Here is a 22,611-nt window from a genome sequence, read left to right as displayed (position 1 = left end):
TTCGACGTATTTCAAACCTTGATTTGCTATCAAGCCAATTCTTTATTTGGATCACATTCAGCGTTAAATTTTTAATGAAATAAATAATAAATCCATAAGTGTTCCTGAATATAAAATATCCAAATAATTGAAATTATGTTAAATTAAATAATGTATTCAGTTTAAAAAATGTGCTACATAATTAAATTCAGGTGAACACTTGATAAATTAAACAAGAGTTAGATCGATTCCGTTGGGATTCAAGTGGTCTTTTGATGGGCGATTTTGTTGCATTTGTGGAGTAAAAAAATTAATTAATTGCCTTTAAACCTGTCTAAGCTAAAATATTTGTATTCTGCTTCTTTCAGTTTAATATTTCATTGTTTTGAATTCCTTAGTATAGAGAAAGAGCAGGGAGCGTAGCTCCGTTACAGGTTTAAATGAACTTCATCGAGCAGGAAGTTCAATGGGAAAATCAGTGTATCTACTTCCGCAAGCACTGAGAATATGTTATATTATAGCAATTTACAGAAGTGGGTTAGAATTTTAGTCCTCTCTCCTTTCATTATCATTCAATGGGCGGGGTTCCTCTATCCTGCTGCGAAGGCTAGAGCATAATGTATTTTTATATGTATCCGAAATGCAACAGGAGTTTTAGTAACGGCACCGCAAGATTCACAGCTATCAATTGCGTACAAAATTCACTAACTCGCGACTTTTGATTTACTTGCCATATAGAGGCAGAGATGTTTTACTGCACAATTATCATATGTATGCTTATTTTCGTCGATCACTACCATAGGCCAAATACTACAATATTTACATTCCGGATCTATATACAAAATTAGTGCATCACAATTGAAGGTATCGTAAATAGTGCAATTACAAACATTTTAGCCTCGTTCAGTTTATATTTTTACTCTAAGCCATGCTACATGTATACTGCATATTATTTGACTACGTATTCTCAATAGACGTTTATCAAGAAGCATCTCAATAGTCGATCTCACCTTTGTAACAAAAAATTATGGCGAGTTTATTTTTGGATCTTTTGGCAGTCAACGATTTATCTCATTTCGATGTCGGAATACCAGTAAGTACGAGTAAACTCGTTCTGTCAAAAAATGTATTCAAACGTAAAGTTCTCATCAGAGAAAATATTAAGGTATTTATTCCTCCATTGAACAAATGTTTTACTTTCAAGCAGATATATAAGTGCGTCATATCTCAGGAATATAAATTAACTCCACATTCTATTACCGGGCTATTTTTTCCACCCTCCGTTCCTATTTTCAGCAAAGAAAAAATATGCTATCAAGTTTGAAACTGTATCGAGAGGTGCATCAGCCAATTTCAAAACGAATGAGTACTTTTTTTGTGGTTTCATGATGCATACTTCTGCTGCAAATAGATTTTGGCACTGACTCTGATGGTTTGGGGCTCTTATCAGGTAATTCCTGATGATGTTACCTACGCGTCGGAACTGTGACTATTGTAAGGTTTTTTGTGGGAAAAAATACCAAGTTTATTATTCATTAATTTTTTACTGGTATTTCAAAGTCACCGTATCGGGAGCAGAGTATCTGATGATTATGGTTTACATACATTGTCCTTTACGGCATTTCTCACGTTGTTTCTTCCTAGTATTGGTGAAGTATTCATTTAACAATTCTAACATTTAAATATTACTAAGCTTGATCTAAATACTTATCACTATAAGTTAAATATTTGAATCTTCGTAATTTTACGAGACGTTTAAGTTTTCAGAACGTATTTCTTCTCTGATTCCCTCTGTCGCATGAGACCGGTTGAATGCTCTTCATTTTTGTATTATTGAGTTAAGGTTGGCAAATATGTATGTTTAAAGATATTATATTCAACTCCGGATCACACAGCAGCTTTTATGAGAGAACGAAAATTTAGGCCCGGGAAGCCGAAGTTAAAGGCATTCAAGGGGAATTTCCACTTTTGTCGTCGCTGTTGAGCTTAACCATTTCGGTATATTATTTTGTCCTTTCTTTTTCATCTTTACATATTCCAACTACAAAGAAATATTTTTGTAAAGAACTTTGTAAGGCGGCATTCATTTCTTTATCTTCTCTATTTAATGCACATTCTTTGATTTCATGTAATTTTTACAATGGCAATAAGTCTTTGTGAGTCGTGGCTAGGATCAATAAATATCTCTTCACTTCTTCTGCTCCAGATTTCTACGGCGTAGGACACACGAAATATTGATAACTCAAATAGATGTTTTGCACATGTAGAAATGTGTATTTAGTATTTACGAAAGACATTAGAGTGTTTTTGATTTAGATAATATTTTAATTTTAATAATGTGTCTTTAATGTTTCGTACTTTACACTACTGCTAGTAGGTATTTATTTAAATGATTTCCTGCGGTGTCTTTAACTGTACTTCATTCCCCTCATAATTTGTATCATAGTCATTATACAGACGGTCATATCTCAAAAGAAGGCTATTTCATTATACATTTTTTATATTTAACTTCTTTCTTTTTCTGCTCACCGTAGAAAGCTTTCATTGGTTACTCTCTTCAACTCATTTTTAAATATTATGTCTAAGTTACCCAGAATCTACATTTTTCAACTAATATCCAAATAAAACAAAAAATGAGGATTGAATTGTTTTCCAGCAGTAAAGTATAGCAGTGAAATCAAGTAAATGTGACCCGCTTTTACTCTGTTAAAGAATTTTTAAATACTTGATTTCATATCGCTAGTGTCAGAGAGACTACTATTCTGTCATATCTAAAACTTAACGTACGTAAAAGTGCTGGGATCAATAAAATATCATCGTCATTATTCTCACGGCACGATATATTTTTATTTTTAATGCTGCCCATTGACCCGAAGATTTCTTTCATTATGGCAATATAGAGCGAATATATCGCTGATTGCGACAGTTTTTAATCACTAAACCCGTGATACAGGCGCAATGTTTCGAAATGAATGTGATTGGCAACATAAAATGCAGACACCGTCAAGTTTTTATGATGACACTGGATGCCCGTGGCACTGCGATGGTCGAAATCGGGCAACTAACTGTCCCCAAAGAGGAAGTAAGACGGAGGACATAGGAGAGAGCGGACGTGGCATGAAGTGGAGTCGGAAGAGGAACAAGAAGAAGAGGAGGTGGACACAGATGGGGAAGAGAGCACTGTGTTTGAGCATCTTGCAAGAGACGTGCGGTGGAAACTCTCCCTTTTGAGTGGGAAACGATCTTCCGGAATGGACCCAGTCAATGCCAAGGCGGCAGTTCCAGAGTCACCGCAAGTGAGCGGGGGTTCGGGTCGGTGCGGGGGCGGGTGGCGGAGGGACCTGGGTGGATTAGGTGGGTGGTGGGAGGTTGAGAAGGGGAGAGAGGAGAGGGTATATGAGGATGGGGCGGAGAGAGGGATGAGAGCGAGGGGTTTTCTCATTGGCAGAAGGGCATTCGAGACTCATCGAGCAGAACGGTGGGCTGGAACGAGGGTTAGTGGGGATGAGGGGTCGGACCAAAGGGAGGGTGGGATGGGGGAGGCGGCATTAGAGTGTGCCAAAGGGGGAGGCGTGAGATGGAGGTTGCTTAGAACGCATTTGGGGATGGGGGAGTGAATCAGTGAAAGCGAGGGAACCCTGTCCCTTTTGAGATGCACAAGAGGTTCCGTGTCAGTGGTTTCGGTGCCAATATTGCGGTTGGTCGCAAGATGAGCCCAATAAAGACCAGGCCTCCGTGGCCCCATGCCAACGGCAGCAGTGTTTTGAAAAGCGATAGTTTGTTTCTTGCGGTGGGGAGATGAGGATGTTTTGAATACGGGATCGGGGGGAGGAATTGAACGGGGAATGTTTGCATGGACGGAGAGCCGTTTTTGTACGGAAGGGAAGCGGCGAATATGCGGGGCAATCAGTTATTAAGTGCTCATACAGGATCTCTATAGCCCCTCCCTGATGAATATCGAACAGGGTAGGGCTGCGTGGCCTCCGTACCACGAGGCTCAATCCTTTCTGTCACAAATTCATGAATTGTATACAAAACAGAAAGAGAAGAAGATGTTTTCGATGGCCACGGAAACCGCTTCAAGTGCATAATGGATCATCTACGCTAATCAGGGGATCCAAAGATTAGCTGATGCCATCGATTTATCCTCATTAATTTTAATTCCCCTTATATGCTAATAGCTATACGTCTTATATGAGTCTTCATTTGGAGTAAGTGTGCACTGTCTTGCTTGATCTACCTAATTGAGATCTTCAGAAATATTCTCGGATCAATAATGCCCATAACAATTCCATTATGCTTAGGATGTGAATTTGTCATTTAATTTTACTCCCTCTTACGTTTCTCCGCTCGAATTATCCCTCTTTTACTCTTCTTCCTGCCTCAATTCGTATTTATTCTTGCATTTTCTCTTTACTATCCTTATAATTTAACATGTTACGAAGCCTCCTATTTTTTCTGATCCACTTTTCCAATGTTTCATGTCTCCAAAGCATTGACAAACCCATTCCATATCAATGTTTTCACCTACCATTGAACTTCATAGTGCCTTCCTTCATTGTAAAAATCATAGTTTGTTAAATATTCAAACTTTAAAAAATCCGTAATTTTGTTTCCCGCGGACCGCTAACAGGATTACTTTTAAAGGTACAACTTTAATAATACCATGGTCATCAAATTCGTGCAGTTAATATGAAATAATAATTGGACTTTTTTAATTATACAAAATATTTGATAGCGTGATATTTGTTTATCATAGTTCGATATTTGTCCGAGGACCACCAAATTTTTATCGCGGACCACCATTTCGCGACCGCTGGTCCAAGTTTCTTCATCACATGCGCCTTATAAATTTTTTTTTGTGCTTCAAAGCTCCGATTTTCATTTGGGTTAACTGTTTTCAAATAGAAATTTAATTTATTTGTACGGAACACAAGGTAATTTTACTAACTTTCTTATTCCACCTCCTAAATTACTAGTTAGGAGGCCATTGGCTTCCTTTCTCCCCACCGACTGTGGTCGGGAATCTTGCTCGAAGATCCACGGGTTCTAGGGATACTCATATTATTGCCTATAGCTTTGAATCTGAAATTCACTGGGTGGAAAATTCCGCAGGTATTTTATGAATGTGAAGATAATATATTGGTAATATGGTATTTCATCTTCTTTCTCGTACTTGTTACTGGATTGAAACCATTTTTACTTAACAGCTCCTCATATTGAACGCAGCCTCCTTCCGAACCAGCTCGAGAAGCTGCAGATTATGCGATTGAAAAATCACGCCTTACATCGGCTTTCTATTACCAAGTAAAAACGGATCCTTAGCAAAAGGAAAAAAGTCATGGTGGCGCGCTATGGGGCAAGTGATGCGGATTTCCCCGCTGAACGAGGAGATTCAAGTTTGCCAATTGCGAGTTGAACCATAAGGTTACGCCACTTGGATAGGACCCCTATTTCAAGGTTCAATAGTTGGTGGGCCATTCGTTTGCGTATTTTTCGGATCTTGTGGGCAGTACGATACGGGGAGTTAGTCAAGAGTTAAAGGAGAGAAAAGATTCATCTGATCGGCTTTATTCTAGCAGTTGACCTCAACATCAAGAAACTTAGCCTTTAAGGGATCTATGAATTTTGCGTCATAGAATATTAACTTTATGCTAATCTGTTACGGCATAATCAAATAAAGTTTACATTAAATTTTCCAAGGAAAGAGATTCTGGATGTGGATGAGTCTGAAATGGATAACTAAACTGATTCATAACAAGTTCCATAGTTATGTAGCAAGCGATTCCTTAGTGGAGAGAAAATCCATAATGTATTCCTAGAATTTTTATTTTCGCAGAAAACTTGGAATATTTTTCTCCATCACTTTTTTCGTACTCTGGTGGGGAATTCTCCATTTTTTCATTGATTTTAAATCGATTCCTTATATCAAAGGTTGGAAAAGGGTGGGTATAAGCTTACAACGAAAAATAGTTTTTTCAGTAGTAATAGTACTTTTATCAGACCCAGATATGGAAAAAAGGAGACAAGTCTCAAGAGTAGTAACATCAATTCAATTTATTAGGCAAATACATACTAAACTCCGAGCTTAAGAATTTTTCACTGAGCATCACAATACCTTTTCCTTTTGCTATTCAGTTCCATGTAATTAACTTCAACTTTAAATTCTGGAAGCGTACTTCATATCACTGAATTGTGGCTACTCGTGTTATGAAATATTCCCATTAATCCACGGGATCGGTGTAGAAAAATTGGCCAACTTCCACAGGGGATTTTTAACTGCTGACGTCAGACCTAGCATGATCTACTCACTTTTGCGTTACGATTTTCAATATTGTGACGACTGCTTGGTAGATAAATTCCTGAACGTAGTTCCAGAGTAGTATTTTTAGACATGAAGTGAGTTTTAAATTTATCATTGCGTTAGACGTAAATAAAAGGGTGGATAGTAATTATTAGTTGTATACACCAACTTATGGCACCACATATTTACAAGAAGAAGAGAATTGAAGACAAGTACACCAACTAAAGAAATGAGAAAAAGATTGGTGAAACCTTTAATACGGAGAATAGAGATCTATGGATTTGACATTTCGCCGTTGAGACAAAAGGATGAGCGTCGATAGGAGGCTTTTTAGATGTGTAAGGAGAAGAATGGAAAAAATAAATCTGACAGAGAACGCGCAAGAGGAAGTTTTAATTGTGGTAGGCGAAGAGAAGACGTTGCCAGGGAAAATTAAAAGAAAACATAAAAGATGGATGTAGAAATTATTGAAAGATAGTGGGGTATTTTAGGCTGTGACAGAAAAAATAATTTTGTGTGGATAGGATAAAGAAAGCCAGGGAATAGACTTTACAGATAGCACTAAGGTAGGTAGAAATGACGAAAAAATGAAGAAATTAATATAGAGTAAACATAAGAAGAAAACTTTTAGCACTGTGTAGAAGATAATTGTCAATCGGGTCCATCCAAAAACTTATCTTTGATCGGTAGAGTGCATTGAGTGAGTGATGAATATTTGGGATCTGGTTGGATTACTTGGTGTTATAATATGCTACCCATCAATTAACATATAGATACCCTATGCTCATTCATTCCTCATGGAGATATACCTTCGCAGTAAAGGGCGGTGGAAGTGAATCGCATGCTAATGGGGAGAATTAGCTGCTACGCGGAAGCAATTCAAATCTTTTCCCATTTTCAATCAACTGTGCAACGCAACGGTGGGACATTAACAACTGGTAGGAATCGCAGTACGTGGAATACTTTGTCCACAGGTTCAACGTGATCTTGCATTTTTTCCTCCTCTTTCCTATTTTTTTCCACTCTCGACTCGGTCGACGGCCTCCCTTTAATCCACCGACGCCATCACGTTTGAACCGGGACCTTCGCGTAGGAGCGAAGGGCGATGGTATAAAATCTTTGGCTCTTTGGTGAGCACTCGACTGAAGGAGAGATTTTAACTACCTCCACTACACTACTGCACATGGACTATCCCTCGTAAGTTGGGAGCGACATCACACAGTGGTTTTGTTATCCAATTTCCTGAACCTTTCTCTTCATTTTCTTTTGCGCACGCCTACTGCGTTCGAAATCCCAGGAAAATTGGCATCGAGGCACTTCTTGAACTTGCTTTTTAAATGCATAAAAATCACGTCGTCGCCATAAAAATCCATAACATCAAGTTAGGTCGATGTTTTACAACTCGGCCGGAGTCGTGGAGTGTGGTGTCGTATGAGAGATGGAATAACCCCGAACATGTGAAAATATATACGAATCCCTGTATTTTGACCAATAGAAAGAACCACTCAAACTTTTAAATCGGATTTCAATGCTCTAAAATTTCAGAAATACGAAAAAGTTTTTTTTTTATTAAAAAGAACGGAGATGTGGGCGAGAGCTGCTCTCACGCCCACTCTGAGAAACGTATATCCTTTGGCTGACGGCTTTATGACGAAGGAAATATGATAACAGAGTGATGGGTTAATTTATGATCGGATACTGAAATGTTCTGCATATCTGTAAGGATATCAGAAAGGCAAAACGACGAAGATTTGGTTTGAACCGATTCCGGGACTTTATCGCCTGTTTCAGTTGAATTATTACGCTTTTCACTGGATCGATTTGTAATAATGCTTTTAATCAGTCTCGGCTAAACACAAGGCGTATATTTTTCTGGGCGCAGGAAGTGTTCTGGGGTACCGCAGGCGTCACGTGGGAAGGGACTTGCTTTGACATGACCCTTAGTTCTCCAATTCCACACGTAATCAATTTCACAGGTCTAGTGAGCATTGAAATGTGTCCTTACTTGTCCAACAGAACTTCGGTTTGATTTACTGGCCGTGGAAACTTTTAACTCCGAAGAGAAGGTGAAATAGCAAGCTGATGTTAGCCAACATATATTTGTCAATATCACTTAGCCAATTCACGGCAGGGTTTATAACCTCGTACCATGTAAAGTCATGAACAATTTCTGAATACATGATGTCCTTCCGGAATGGGAATTGAATCAAGGTCATTTTTCCACTCCGAGATATTGAGCCGAAAGCTATGATTAACAGAATCACAATTCCGTGACACCAAGTTATTGCATTATTAATATTTAAATTGTTTTGTTTAAAAATTTTGGACTTTTTTAGTGGTGTTCAATAGAAATGTATATAATTCTTGAATTGAAAATGGTTGCACACTTTTCCTGAAGTTAAAACTTAATAAATCAATACTAAACATTGATTATCTAAAAATTAATTCTATTTTGCTCACCCAGAAACCAGAGAAAATACAATAGGATCTCACATGACATGAATATAAAAAATATCTAATTACATGCGGTAACTTTTTTTTATATTTCCAATTGAGAGAATTATCCAAATATATTTTAAAAATGCCTAGAGGAATATTTAACGAGTGAATGAATTAAAATAAAATGGCGTCAAGCAGGAAGATTGATTAACTTGACCTAGATAGAGTTTTTTCACTAGAGAATGCCACATGGATGAATCGCAATCTAAAGCACCGCGTTCACGAGGAGCTTCATATCTGATTTAGAAAAAATATATCGGCAGAGATGTCGCCATTTCATGGATTAAGCGGCTGAAATGCCGCTGTCGATGATTGCGAGGGAAAACCGATGGAAACAATGCCCTGAAAATATTTCCTCTTCGACAAAACGAGAGCAGAGTCCCGCTTCAAAAATATCCACAGCGGGTGACCGGATGTAAAGCATGTTAAATGACGTGCGGTTTCGCGTTCCTCTCGCTCCTTCTCAACGTGCATTGATTAGTCAGTCCCATTTCATAATCTGGCCCGTCGTCGCCTCCGGAACAGATGATCGATGACCGTGGTAAGAGCATAAGTCGGTTCGGCGAGAGGCGTTAATGAAAGTTCGAGAGTTGAAGGGGCCCTTAGCCGGTGGCGCACACGCGGAGAAATTTGTACAGTTGCGCGTGATGAAATATTTCGGCGTGAAGGATTGGAATGGATGGCACGCTGACACACCCAGAACGAAATTAACGGAGGGAAAGGAAAACTACTCCCGTGGAAGCTAATAATGAGTGTGGGAGAGGACTTCGTCACCTATGCAATGGGGCTATTTCAGTGAGTTTTCGGTGATGCGGATGTGTATATATATATATATATATATATATATATATATATATATATATATATATATATATATATATAATAGGGACACTAATATATATATATACATATATATATATATATATATATATATTTATTTATTTTAGTGTCCCTGTGTGGTTTCCTTTACATTTGGCCTCCCAGTGCTTTCAATGGGGCAGATAGCTTATCCCTTGGCATTAATCTTTCCTGGGGGCAATAAAATGGGACCCTGGTCTAGCATCTTTCTTTAAGGTGCAAATGAATATTAACAAATGTTACCGTTAAATCTGCTCATTATTTTTTTAAACTCTTTCTATTTTTCTCCCGGTTAAAGATAATTTCACGGATGCCACAAGTGCAATTAAACAACTTAAGCAAGGTTAAAGGTTATTCAAAGCAAAGGATTCGACGCCTTAGTCTCTCAGGGATTTATGGTTAAAATCTCAACCAGATAATTTGTTGCGCGGAAAATTGGATTGAATCTGAAGCTTCGAAACATCTGATTTACGTACTCCATTCTCAGTAGAAGGCAAAGTTCCATCTTATTTTGTGCAATGTGCTTTCCTGTAGTTTGACGTAGTTCTGTCGTCAGGAATTATTGAACTTATTCGCACCCTTTTTACTGTTTTGGAATTGTTTCGCATATTTATGGATTATGATTGTTAATAATGGACGCGGTAAATTGTTAAACAGCAACATAGAGTTCCACTTAATTAAATTGCTCATAATCATTGGTAATACAAATGCAACATTTATATGTGTGCGAAACACAGAAAACATCATGAAAACGGTAATCAAAGTCATTATTTAAGCTTCAACTTTATGGCGTATTATTGTAATTTACCCAAGCTAATACATCAGTTAATTAATTTTTAGGGCGATGAAGTACCAGCCATGAATAGAAACGACATAGTATAGTTTAGTCTGAACATTGATTTAACTCGCCGTAGTGGATACAACCCGTTTCCCAGATGTGAAACAGCGATCTCATTGTTGACATGGGGTTTAAAAAAAACTATTTGGGCACACTGACGTATTTGATTTCTGATGCTGACGCTTGGGCTGTTATGAGTATCCCTTGTCAACTAGAAACAGGTAATAGATCTTTTACACTTTTGTTTTCAATATATAATTTTCTGGGAGACATTTATTAATCTAAAGACTGGCATCTCATGTTGGTTGAATTAATATCTATGGCACAGACTGATTAGGCTCCGATTGCTTAATATTATATTCATCCCTATGCCTAGATGTAAAACTATTCAATGCACTAATCTAAGGCTTTTAATTCAAGAAAAATGCCATAGAACTCTCCCATGGGAGACTAATATAATGCACGTATTCTCCCTATTATTTTTGCATCACCCTCCTCCGACTGATGGCTGGCCAAGAGTAGATGAAGGCGACTGTGTGGCCCTCATTTCATTAGCTCGATGATATGCACGGGTCCATTAATGGAGCTTCAAACGAAGGCTGATTGTCGTTCACAGCGTGAATTAAGGAAAACGTTCGCTGGATGTGATTCGTCAGCGAAGAGTATTTTCAATGATTATACTGTAAACTAAAGGAATAAACCTTCTCGAATGATGTCATTTCAGCGACGAAATTCGTTCTTTCTAACGTTCAGTGGAAAATTCAAGACCAGAAACCCACAGTGGGCGGGTGGGAATACGACTTCACAGAAAAGCTCATTAGCCCGTCTCGAAGAAAGGGGAGGATCGGGGGCAGGGTGTTGGGAAGGGTGGAGGAAGTCGCACGGCTTAGCACCATGTGCGGCGGTCGGCGTGCTGCACCAAATGACTGAAATTCTAAATTAGCCGTCGTGGCAGCAATGGTTTAAGGGGGGAGGGGCGGGTGGGTGGAGACGGGTGATCTTGAGGAGAACACTCGTGGGATCTCCCTGAGGGAAGTGAACGTGGAACTATTGCGTGCGAGGTCAAACAAACAGAGCCAAGTTCATTCAATTACCTCTCAATTAGCGAAAGCGCAAATTCGGTCTTAATTAATGGAACGCACTCGAAAAACTTACGGCACCACAGAGAGGCTTCTTTTGTGAAGTTCTTATCTCCTTTGGAATTCCCACTCCACCCTATTTCAAAACTCGAGGCGAAAATCTTGGCTTCAATGCAGCCATGATACAGAGACTGCTGAATTTTTAATTTTCAACTCTCATTCTCAAGTGAGAAGAGAGATATACCATTGAGATGGACGTTTTCCATATAAATGAGGTTTTAGAGAAAATTCATAATATTTTCGGAGATCGGTTAGGAAGAAATGTGAGTTGAATTCATTTTTTTTAACTCGTTCGAATTGTGCTCCTTTGTTTAGCTTGTGTATTTATAATGGAAAGTACTTTGTGTAAATTTATTGTAACTAGGTAATCGGCGTATAATGTACTGAGAGTAATGGTATTTTGGGACATTATTACGGGTGATGAAGAATGTCGCCAGGCGCAATTTGGAAATTGGATTGATTTCATAGTTATACTTGAGAGAAATAAGTCGTTGATCTAGCGCATCCTATATTAAGTGTTTTCGAAGTAGAAGCAGACCAAGAAACTCGGTCATATTTTCTATTCTCTGATTTAACGAGCCACTGTTAGGATTATATTGGCATAAAAACGCTATTTCCCAAAGTACCTCTTCTTACATCTCCGGTGGAAAAATGTTCCCTTTATTCTTCGATCGAATAGGACACGGCACGCCAGTTGTTGGAACGCCACGCAGTTTTAGATTAAACCAAGGCATAAGATTTTAATATGATCTTTTCTTTGAGGCATTGCAATTGAGTATGATGAAATTGCTATCATCGACTGATTACTTAACGTTGTTTCAATTGCAAAACAGTTCCAAATCGTCTCTTTAAAAACAAAAGATTCTTTTCTTTCGAGTCCCTTTTCAAGCTCTTCAAGTTTGGAATCCTAACATGGGATTATTCTTTTTGGCAGGGAACTGTCGTAAGTTCCTAGGTTGTTTTCCAAGACTTTGGAAACTGTCTTTGAAGCTCGCGTGTTCGCTAGAATTCTCTCAGGGACCATAGTGAGCAGCAGTGGTAGTATTCGTAACAGGCACTCTACAACTGACGGCTCCCACGTTTGAGATTTCAAAATAAACGGTTTCGCAGTTTGAAAAATATATCATTTAAATTTGTACATGGATGAGACATGTTTTTTTCATATTTAATTCATTGCCTTGCTACCAAAAGGTGTGCATACCAGTATTATAAAATTTAAAGTGCTTTCATAGCTTTGTAAATCTTATTGTGTTCATTCAATACTGCAATTGGCTACGAAAACTTCGGAACTTAAATCGGGCCGTATTCAATTGATCTGAAAGCTCAACGCTGTGATCAGTTGATTGCTAAGTTCCACCTTGTTTTGTACAATGTGAATTCCTATTGTGTACAGTATGACTATTGTTTGGAATCGTTAAACTTGCTCAAATTTTCCGTATTAATTTCAAATTGTTTCATAAAATGGCGGATTGAGATTGTACATTTAAAGTAGGCATGAAACATGATTTTCACTTCGAAGTTGTAGTTCCTTTTTGACAATTAAATATATTGTTCATCATCACTGGTCATCAAAGGTTGACTCGAGAGAACATACCATTTAATTGTCTGATTAGCGTTGAAATTAGAATTTTTTCACTTCTCGCAATCATAGAATAGCTTCGATAGTTATTTCATTAATATATTTTCTTTCTATTAGCCCTGTTGTTTCACATTTTCATTGTTGCTGATTTTAACTTCTCTGTTTAAGAAATTGGTAAGACCGTATTTCATTAGACGCATACTCCAGATATGTTTTCATAATGTTTTCCTACTTCTCTTTTGTGTTAACAATTTTGGAGATGAATATCTTTCCAATTGGAATACTATTTGCCTGGTCTCTTCTGTCATCCTTATATTGACTTTCTTATAGCAATTGATTCTGCTTTCCATGCAGCATGCTCTTCCAACTTTTTAAACATTTTCAAATTGGTTTTCACTCTACTAAACTGATCCAGGCCAATATTTTTTTGTCTTTTTTTAACATTGCTTTGCACTTAATACTTATGTGTACGTTGTTAGTTAACTTCAGAAGTGTATTGGATCTCTTTTTTAAGATGCCGTTGCGACTATATCACTTGCATAACGCATAAACTAATTTTTCTCCTTGGGTAAGCATTTTTGAAAAATTTCCTTTTGATTTTATTCTCGGCTTTTTCTAAGTAGATGTTGAGGGCAATAAACGAGAGACCGAAGAAATAAATGATTTTACCCTACTTACATACGGATTCTCCGTGGAATATAATTCTAGCATTAATTTTCATGAAATTAGACTAATCAGCCATCACTACCACGGAGGTCATACTAATTCCATAATTGACAAGAGAAAAAATAGTAAAATGCTATTGTTTTACATAAGACACATCGTGTATCATATGAAACGGATTCAGCATCATATGCAAACGGGTAAATTATTCATAACAAATCAATTACAGTAATTTAAATTTGATACTGTAAGAAATGTAGTATCTTGTTTTTCATAATTGTTCTTGCATTGAGATAATTATACTTTTAGCAAGCGTTATGAGTAAAAATATATCCTCGAGTTGTAAATAATGCCCCGTAAAAGAGATGCTGGAAAACCAATCAGTTAAAACGTAATTCATGGAAGTATAGTTCTCCCCAGCATATAAAACGACAAAATGGTATTCATATCAAATTTGCTAACGTGATTAAAATTAATTTCAAAACGATTGATAAGCGAGAATGGCAAGAAAACAGTTTTTTAAAGTATCAGTTTCAGCTCTATTACATTTCCCATATTTTAATTGGGATAGTCAAATGCATAAATAGAATGTGAGGTGTTAACTTTTCATTGAACGTCAAAAGTAAACTTAAGTACTTTGAATCCTCACAAAAGTATTTTTATTTTGAAAGGTTGTGTTAATTTGATGAAAGATCTCCCAGCGGTGCTTCTCTCTTAGCCCCGAAGCATTTAATTTCTTCTCGTGACTATGTCTTCTTTGAACTTGAAAATAATGAAATCGGAGCTCCACGGCCTTACTACAACAGAAAGTGCGACTGCGTAGGCCGAAGCAACTCTCAATTTTACGATCTTGTGAGTCGTATTTCCTCACTTATTCTTTGAGCTTAGTAATTAACACTTTTTCTGACAAGTGGCAAGTGTTTGTTGCCAGTACTTTGGAGTTTTTCCTCGCCGACGCAACATAATATCTTCCCTTTAATGCTACTCCCATTTAATGAACACAAATTTCCACAAGGCGGAGCGGCATGTTCCTCTGGTGCTTCGAAATAGATTTGAGAGGGTTGTGGGTGGGAGTCGAACGGGAAAGCTGAAGAGACATCGACAGATGGTGAAAGCTTTCTGTGGGTGTTAGAAAGAAAAGTGTGTGAGAGAGAGAGAGTGAGTGAGTGAGTGAAAATGAGGACGTTAGGCAAATGGATGGGACGGAGAGAGAGATGGAGAAGATGAGACAGAGAGGGACAGAGAGGGCGAGAGATTGAATGAGAGAGCAGGAAAAAGGGGATTGAGCTGGAAGATGGGAAAATGAGGGCCGGGTTTTGAGGACGGGAAGCAATTGCAATGGATGGGTGGGGGAAAAGGAAGGGTAGACGAGAATTTCAGTAAATGGCGTCGAGCTGGCGCGGGTTTGAGGGAAAGGCGGGAGCAGGAAGAATGTCTTACGTGAAGGGAGGGTACGAACTCCTCCGGGAGAGCGGGGAAAGAGATAGGGAGAAAGGAAAAAAATGTGTACACAAAGAAGAGAGAGACGAAGGTGACATTTTGCAGGTTCGTTCCGCTCGGCTGTAGAGGAAGGAAGGGATGCAAGTGTGCGAGAACACGGCATCCTGAGGCGCCAGACCGGGGCGCAAGGGATGGGAGAGCGGGGAATAAAGGTTTGCTGCCCCGCCAATGGGGTGAACAAGCGGAAGGGGCGTACGGAGAGGAAATTAGCGGGATGCTCCCTGGGAACCGCTGGAAGAGGGAAACCATCGCATAAATACGTGTACACGTATGGAGTTTTATAGTGGCGGTAATGGGAGGCACAGGTGGATGGTGTTACGCATCTGAATGCAAGGTCACCAGGGAAAGGGAACGGAGGAGCGGCGCGAGGAGACAGTCCTGACTTTCGAGGGATTAGCTTTAGGTTCTCCGTAGGATTTCAACCTGGAGCGCTTTATAATTGAATGGGATCTATTTATAGTTCCCCCGGACGGCATTCGGGCGGTGGTTAGACCCGAGGAAAATGCAAGCCAGCATGGAATAAAAGCAAACGTTTTCATTTTAATGGTGTAAAGCCCCTAAGTTTTAGTTGGGGCAGATGGAATTAATCCTGCGCCTATAAATAATATTTTTTGTTCATCAGCAGCTGTCCTCTCGCGTAAAATGGGCCGAATTCCTGCAATAATCCGAGGGAAAACACTGCGCGATAAGATTGGCAGCTTTGCTGTTTTTACATCAGAACAGCGGGGTCTTCCATTAAGGAAATATTTGAATTTTCCATTGTAATTAAATAATACTTTTTTTATATTTATCATGATGAAAAGGCTGATCTTTTAGTTATTTTAAGGAGAAAGTTTTTCGGCGGTTAATTTCATTTCATCTATTTCATCATGTGGCATGAAAAATGATCATTTTTTGGCTAAATATTCCTCAAGAATGCAATCTCACTTGCCAATATGTCAGAGGAGGTTGGAGCGGTTAAACCTCATGGAAAGTTTATCTTGTGTGGGCCATGTGAAACTCCGCCGCTAATATTATTTGGCTAATGTAAAACTTTATTGGCTAAAATGAAATTTAATTTACTGTTTTATTCGAGACTTTGACCTAATCGAAATGCGCATTTCAGGTAAGGGCTCTGATAGTCAGTACAGTAACAGATATGGTGGAAGTATTCCATATTGTAGAACCAAAGATTGCATTTCACTTTTACACTAACTGGAAGCTTTAATGCTCGCCAGCGTTTCGACATACTGATTCGTCATCTGATACAAAAGCAGTGCCTGTACGTATGTACGAGTAAGTTTCGTATCTGAAGAAGACAGTGAGAGAAATCCTTATTCAACATAGCTTTATTTTGGGGAAAAAGCACTGCATATATTGTTATTCTACAGTAAGCATTTCAGGAAAGAGATAAGAAAAACATATTTTGGAAAATGTTGGTGTGAATTTAAATGTGTTTAACATAATATTTACAAAAACGCTGGAATATGAAATCCGTAGAGTCCTATGTTTGTACATGACCGTATTCTGTAATGACAGAACTCTGACATGGGACCAGTCAGCGAGGGGTGTATTTTACTTCTAACTGTGCATTTAATTTTTTTCTTGCATTGTCATATTAACAAAATGGAGCAAAATTTGTGGAAATAGGTTTTGATGGTCATTTTACTGAATCATGTAAGTGTTTGACATCTTTGATAAAATCATGAAACCTGAAGAATTTATACATTCGTTAATTTCCATTAGTAAATATGAATTTCAAAATGATTCCTTACGTTTTGTGCCTAAAACCTTTTACACAATGTCTTCTGACAATTTGAGGTGATAAATACATTTTCTTTCTAAATTGAGTGCTTGGGGATTCACTCGTAGGTATTCTTATAAGTTAGTGTAATTTTTAGACCTTTTCTAATGACTATTTACCCATAAATATCGTGAGAACTTCTTCATTCTTTGCCTTAAATTATTCCTTTCTTAATTTCTTCGATAACTCTGCCTGCCTTCATGCGGTACAAATAGACTCTTCTCTTACTACCTCCACCACGTTTAATCAATGGTTAAATATCCTAGGTAGTGCAGTAAGATGATTTTAAAGCATTTATTTTGAATAATGTTCACTATAAAAGTATTATAATCTTGATTATTTGTAAATATGCAAATAAATTCCACTGCAATCGCATAATAAAAGATTGCTTTTGATGGATATGTGCCGGATGGGCGTTTCCGCCTTTGAACTGCTTCCTTTTGTCGCAGAGGGTAAAAGCAAATACTTTTTCAAAACATTGTTATGTGTCCTGGAAAGGCCAAGCAAAAATTCGTATTATTTGCATAGCATTATCCCTTAACCATGGTTTGCTACTCAAGTCTCATTGTCTGCGATGCCACGATATATAGTTACTATTTTTGGTAAAAAAAATCCATAAGATTAGCATGAGCAAGACAAACTATTGGTGAATTACGATTAATTCTGCAAAAACGTAGTTACTCTCTCACTTTTCGCTCCAGAAACGCTAGCTAATGAAAGATATGGATGTTTAATTTGCAGTATAATGCTGAAAAAGCATCCAAAAGAGTCATAATGATTCAGTATCCTTACCAAGGAGGGGGGCTTAAATATGCCAAGCAAATGCCATGAATATAAAATATAGTAAAAATTTGTAACCTTTTCAACTCCGAGTATTCTCTAGGAGAGAAATATCTCTCGGGGATTTAGCATTTTTGGACAGGGAGCACCCGAAGTATTAAAGAGCACGGCGTAATGAGAACCAAGTGCTGTTTCACCTCGCAATTATAAAAATTCTGGTTTGTAATGAATATCTACGGCAAAGACCTCCACCTGCCATATTTATCCTGTTTATCCTATTGTAAATCAAACTAGAGTGACTTTATTATACCATAATTACGCGAGAAACTATTTCCCCATATTTTTTTACATTTCAAATGCTGGATATATAGAGAATAAAATTTTATGAGCTCCTCCGCTACGAAACACAAAGGTTCATTTAAATATCAATAGTAAAATTCAACGTTTCAAAGTTATCATCGGGAGATTCCGGCTATCATAAATATTTAAAAAAGAAATGATATGAGTATCTCTTATATTTTGCCTATCCCGTAAGACACGTACGTATCATCGTATGAATTAATGAATTGTTTTATACTGTAGTTTTCTGGTCAAACCTACTCCTGAAGGATATAATGTGATCTCATGCTTAAATACAAGCTTATATTGGATGGTTTATTTGGTTTGACGCTTGCATTTAATTTGCGACCCTCCTGAACTTCAATTCCAATCAACCGCATCTTTTGAATCTGCCTGTTATATTTTTCCTTAAAGCATTTTGGAGCTTTATTCAAAGTCGAGGTCTTTCTTATTTCAAAATTTCTTATTTTAGTACCCTGAAAGCCACCACTAGGGTTTTTGGCAGAAGGTGAATACAAATTAGACTAATTTTGACCCGAATATGACCCTATCGCGAGTGGACAATGTTATTCTGATCCCTTATCCCTCATGTGTTCTTAAAATGCATTAAAATATCTTCATTTGTCTTTATTATTATTTATCGGAGTTGGTGTTATAAATTTATATTTATAGCAATAAAGATCAGCAACAGTGTCACGGAGCCAAGATAAAATAAAGGATGGAGACGCCAGAGGTGAAATCATTGAAAAATGTCAGCGGGAATACCTGGAGAGGGAATGAAAGAAATTAAAATTTAAGACATGAATGTAAAATCGATGCAGAAGGAAATTGCATATTATAAAAAAGAAGAGAATGGTTCAGACAAATTCAACAGATGGACAGCAAAAGACAAGTAAAGATATCTGGCGCTGATGTTCCAAATATGAATAGAAGATTTTGAAGGGCGAGGAAGAGATGGAAAAAAGCATGTGAATGAAAACCAAAGTACAGGTCGAAACCTCAAAAGAAAATGTTTTGATGTCTATTATTTTTAATTTAAAAGCTATATTTACTTCCGATTAAAGGGAATTAGAATTCAGAGAGCTTGAAAGGACCTGCCACGGAGTATTGAGTGAGGATTGAAACTGAGGGTTGATACTGAGGATTGACGCTGAGAGAATATTTTAGATCCCTATTATCGGCAAAGTAGACTGTGTAAAGATTTAAATGGCTATTAATTCTTTTTTCTAACAGTCCACGATCACAATAAAACTGAGTTTAATTAACCCAAAAACTGTGATGAGAAAACATAACCGTAATCTGACATTATTAGCACATCATATCAACCCAAATTGATAATAAAGTGTGGGATCGTAAAACACCGTACAATACGTATTCCTAGGGTTTCACAGTAAACTACACGAATATTGACTGGACACACGTACGCCATATTAAGGCTGGATTACCTTCAGAAGCTTCAGGTCAGCGGATGTGACCCTTTTCTTGGATATGCTTTCTTGATAGTGAAAATGAGAAATATGGCTCGCTTATTGCGTTTTCGCATTGTAATAGTTTATCCTCATCACTTCTGCGGTTTTTTCATAAATGCGGTTATTTGCTTCCGTAACCTTTGCTGGTTCACATGGCATTAATTCTGGCACGAAGCGGCTAAAATATGTTTAGAAGCATCTCAATAAGGTTTTGTGATTTATTTTTCTTGCTTTAATATTCTGCTACATATTATTTAGGTTTCTTTTTACGTTGAGTAACGCTTAATACGCATAATAACCTTTGTGCCACGCAGATTTAAAAATTTATATGATAAAGCGGTAAAATAAAATATTTTTCTCCTAAATTCCCCAGAATTTCCTTTTTCTCTGAAAACTATCTCATTAAACGGGAAACATATTAAATCGTGTACTCGCTAGTGCGTTTGTCTCTGGTATTTAAACGTTGAATGGTGCGTTAAAAGTTAATTTTTTTTCTGTAAGTCCTCTCCAGTAACGAACGAAATGACACCAAACGAAATGACACCTAACCGAAACTCATAATGAAAAAACATTGCCTTTGAAAACTTAGCTGTTTTTCGATGTGAAAGTATTATATAATATGACGCTATGAAAAATGGCTGGAGTACAGGAGTTCATTCAGATACATAATTAATTTAACGATGTCATTTTAATGGATATTACCCCTTTTGCCAAAAATGCTGCTGGACAATTTGAATCCATTATCTTTTCTCCTTTCTATGGATTGCACAAATTTGAAGAAGTTAAATTTTTGCACAATTAATGTTTTTATATGAAATAATCGTTATAGTTCCCTTGAAGTAAGGAATAATTATAACAAAATGTACTACTCACTAAGTATAATTATTAATGCAGAGGATGGAGCTATTAAATAATTCTGACATATAATCCATAATTTTGGAGATGTAACTGGCATGAATTTTTCTAAGCTATTTTAGTTTTTTGTCTTGTTTGTTCAGAATAGCGTGGCAATATGGTTTTACACGGTGTCACGGTAAAATGGGTTTCACTTTCCAAAATTATATATTTTTCCATAATATCACTCTTAAAATGCGACATTGTATCTAAAAGAACAAAGGTATCGACTTTTGATCCATTAAAAAAAACTTCTAATCAAATAATCCTTGCCTTAGTTTATGACCCTTGACACTGCCAGGTAAACTTATGTTATGTAAAGTTATGCGCAACAAAACATTTAGCTACCCGGGGTAAAGAGAGTACCACTGTATAAGTTTATTTCACACGCAATTGTGATTTGTACGACGTGACTTACATCTGTCACGCTAACCTTCGGGTAGTGACTACGATTTGAAAACGCACTTATGGTATCCATGCTAACAGATTTAATAATATTTTAACCACTGATGTATAAAGACGGGCATTATCTAGGAGTAAACTTGATTTTTTACACGCTGAATCAATTTCTTGTAATAATATCGCCTGGACCATCAAAGCGTTCCGGTTTTCGAGAAAATCCTAAGGACCGATAATACGAGAATTTCTCTTATATCAAGGCTGCTAAATTCTAGATAAAGCAGATTGGATCCTAATCGAAACAAAATCTTTTGCCTTGAATGACTAGTCAATATAAGAATAATTAAATGAGTATAGTCAATTAAAGTGTTTTTCCTATGTAACCTCACTCCTTGTTGGTGATTTCAAAATATATAGGATCTAAATTGAAAATATAATTTGATATGTTATGTATATAGTATGCCGTTGTGACGCAAAAATGTCTCGTAGTAATAAATAATTATATGTATTCATCGTTTAAAAGCAATATTTTCTGGAGGATAACGATAAAGTTAATTTATTATTACGCAGGAAGATAAATTCAAATTTTTATAATTACGTTAAATCGTTTGTGTTGGAAATGTCTTTTTTCAAAACAAATATCCAGCATCAAAGTTCCACATATTTGTATTGGAATAATTGCGTGTTCGAGAATGGAAGATATAATTTATTTTCAGAATAAGATAATGTTGATTCCTCCTGAATTAAACGTTTTAATGATTAAATAAATAATTTCAATTAGTTTAATTATAAACTATCAACTCAAGACAAGGATAACTAATTTATGATAGCAAAAAGTATAGTGAGATGCAGATATCGTTCGATTTTTGCACTCCGATTTTGGATACTATGCTATAATATTGCTGTTTAATGGAGCAAACAGTTCGTATCAATTGAATTGGCCGGCGTGCAAATCCTGATTTAAAGACTTTGACTCCAAAGTTAACAGATTTAAGGGACCATTTTGATGAAATAGGCTATTGAGACTTCCTTGTTGACTGCAATGTTTCAAGCAGAATACAGGTAGATATATTTTTAAAGGATAACCCCTTAACGTGGTGAATTAAAATTAAGTTAATCTAAAACGTGGCTGCACTAATAGTTACTTACATTACCAAAAGTTGAACCAACAGTAGCATGTATTATTATTATTGGGTAATCTACGGTTTAATGTAGTTTCCGGGTGGACATATGCGGTGCACTGCAATATTTTTTAGTTTTGCCTGACAACAAAAAAGCTAATAACGCACACAACAATTCACTCTTATTTTCACGGAAAAAGTTATTTACTAATTAACAAAATGGTGTTGTTTGTTTCATTTATTCCATTTTATGCCACACATACGTATATATACCCATATACGTATACCTTATTCATTATCGTGTGCATTCAATCATTTCTTAACAAAAGCTTCGACTCCGGAAATTTAGTTCTAGCCCGTGATGCCCATTTTTGAATACCCTTGGAAAAAGTGTCCATAGAATTATGATGAATAATTTAGAAATATACTCCGAAAACCCAAGAAGATATGCTGGGTCTAATATTTTT

At 37.0% G+C, this 22,611-nt stretch overlaps 1 protein-coding gene across 1 annotated transcript in view; it reads right to left on the bottom strand.

The window, feature by feature from the left end:
* Positions 1-22,611, bottom strand: part of LOC139692052 (5-hydroxytryptamine receptor-like) — a 772,518-nt gene that overhangs the window by 67,591 nt on the left and 682,316 nt on the right. The gene's annotated exons all lie outside the window — the stretch shown is intronic.

Source organism: Hetaerina americana, unplaced genomic scaffold (genome assembly GCF_022747635.1).
Source record: "Hetaerina americana unplaced genomic scaffold, ioHetAmer1.1.p SCAF_4, whole genome shotgun sequence".
Taxonomy (NCBI): domain Eukaryota; kingdom Metazoa; phylum Arthropoda; class Insecta; order Odonata; family Calopterygidae; genus Hetaerina; species Hetaerina americana.
Note: the sequence above shows the minus strand (reverse complement) of the source record. Positions and strands in the feature narration are given on the sequence as shown.